General features: G+C 43.3%; 1 long non-coding RNA gene across 1 annotated transcript in view; it reads right to left on the bottom strand.

Annotated features, from left to right (window-relative positions):
- Window positions 1-1,179, bottom strand: part of LOC118761675 — an 18,794-nt gene extending 17,615 nt beyond the window's left edge. The window contains exon 1 of the long non-coding RNA XR_004997555.1: window positions 1,167-1,179. This is a non-coding gene — a long non-coding RNA (uncharacterized LOC118761675). The remainder of the gene's footprint in view (window positions 1-1,166) is intronic.
- Between the last annotated feature and the right edge of the window lie 1,253 nt (window positions 1,180-2,432).

Raw genomic sequence — 2,432 nt, 5'->3', positions numbered from 1 at the left:
TTTCCATTTACCAAATCCACTCACAAGGCTTTCGGTCGGCTCGAAGCTATAATAGAAGACACCCTCCCAAGGTGCTACGCAGTCGGATTGAACCCGGAACCATGTGGTTATGAAGTAAACTACTTACCACACAGCCACGCCTCCTGAAAGGGCAATGATTTGTAGCCCGACATTGTCATCGTGAATATAACTAAATTTTAGCAAGAAAAACATAACATTAGTTACAGTTGTACTTCTGTGGTGGAGATGTTAGTTCTAGCTTCACTAGATTCACCTACAATAAGATTTGCCAAAATTCGTCCATGGATATCGTAAAAGATCCAGCAATGCTTTTCTTGCACGAAGAATAGCTTTCCGTCAACCATCGTATAAACTCTACACGATGCCTTATGTCACAGGCGTGTGTAAAGTTTTATAGCAGTAAGCCGTTTCAGCTTCGATTTCTTTTTATTTCTCCATCAGTCAGAGCCGGCTTTGTATCTACAACTTGAATTATACTCTGTAGAGTGCAGAAGTAGCAATTTGGGGTATTTTTTTTAACTGAAGACTTTCGCACGTAGCAGTTTTCCCCGCGCCAAACCACCGATATTCTCCACGAAAAGGACAAGAGCCGATACAGCTTGACATCACGGGAACTCAACATATAAAGAACTGTCATAAGCACCACAAGGTATTTTGTTCTCTGCTCTGTCAATCTTGCCAATCCGTCGCCGTTACAACATCATATATTCAGTACACGTATTTATCTAAAGTTTTTTTTGCTCTTTGTTTGTTTCTTATTTTTCTTTATTCCGAAGACAAGGTTATTGCGGAGGCGCAATGGCCCAGTGGTTAGGGCAGTTGACTCGCGGACGTAGGATCGTGGTTTCAATTCCCAGACCGGGCGTTGTGAATATTTATTGAGCGAAAACGCCTAAAGCTCCACGAGGCTCCGACAGGGGGTGATGGCGAACCCTGCTGTACTCTTTCACCACAACTTTCTCTCACACTTTCTTCCTGTTTCTGTTGTACTCGTATTTCAAAGGACCAGCCTTGTGTCACGCTGAATCTCCCCGAGAACTACGTTAAGGGTACACGTGTCTGTGGAGTACTCAGCCACTTGCACGTTAATTCCACGAGCAGGCTGTTCCGTTGATCGGATCAACTGTAACCCTCGTCGTCGTAACCGACGGAGTGCCACGATACGGCTATTAGAAAGACGAAAAATGGAATTTGTCTCATTTATTCAATTATGGAGTAGTAGTAGTAGTAGCAGCAGCAGGACGACGAGGAGGAGGAGGGGGCGGAGTTTTGTTTTCTGAAAATGAAAGCTATAAAGACAGAAAACAAAAAAAATGCCAATAACCCGAAGAAACTAGTGGTTACCTGTGTCAGTAAAAATCATAAATTTGGCATAAATTCTTATGCCTTGGAGAGCAAAACCCTTCATTGGCAGAAAAAATATATTTTTCTTTTTCTTTTTCTTTTTTGTTTGTTTATATATGTATCTATTTTATTTCTTCTCTGCTGAAGAAATGGTTTTCCCAAGACAACAGTGTTGTCTCATCTATTTACACGGCAGATGAACTCATCATTCTAAATTTATGAAATCCATTAAGATAGCAATAGGAGAAATCAAAGAGGAAGAGTGAGTAATAGGGGGAGATAACAAAGGCAGAATTAGTAATGGTATGTTGTTAACTTAATGTGACAGAGTGAAGGCACATGGCCTAATGGTTAGAGCAGCGGACTCGCTGGTTCGAATTTCAGACCGGGCGATGTGTGTGTTTATGAGCGAAACACCTAAGCTCTACGAGCTCTGGCAGAAGGTAATGGCGAACTTCTGCTGACTCTTTCGCCACAACTTTCTCTCACTCTTTCCTCCTGCACCTTGCAGCTCACCTGCGACGGACCGGTGTCTCGTCCAGATGGGGAACCTATACGCGAAGGAAACCGGAAAACCCGCCCTATGAGCCAGGCATGGCTTGAGAAGGAACAAACAACAATAATGTGACAGAATTAGTGTTTTAACAAAAAGCAATCGTGTAAGAATGAGAGAATGGGATACAAATAGAGAAAGAAAGAGAGGCAGACAGACAGACGGAATGGGATACTCAAGGAGAGGGATGATGGGGTTAGTTTTAAAGAAACAACTCTGAGATGCCTGTGCAGTTAAGAAGCTCGCTTTACAAACCACGTAGGATCGATTTCAGTTCGACAGCGCAGCGCAGCGTCTTGGTCAACTGTCTTCTATATTTGTCCCGGACCGACATATGCCTTGTGATTGAATTTGATTGACAGAAACTGTGTAGAAGGCGGCAAGCTGGCAAAAACGTTACCCACGCCGGGTGAAATGCTTAGCGGTATTTCGTCTGCCGCCACGTTCTGAGTTCAAATTCCGCCGAGGTCGACTTTGTCTTTCATCCTTTCGGGGTCGATAAATTAAGTACCAG

Source organism: Octopus sinensis, unplaced genomic scaffold, assembly GCF_006345805.1.
Source record: "Octopus sinensis unplaced genomic scaffold, ASM634580v1 Contig16344, whole genome shotgun sequence".
NCBI classification, from domain to species: domain Eukaryota; kingdom Metazoa; phylum Mollusca; class Cephalopoda; order Octopoda; family Octopodidae; genus Octopus; species Octopus sinensis.
The sequence above is the reverse complement of the archived record's forward strand: the minus strand, read 5'-3'. Positions and strand labels throughout refer to the sequence as shown.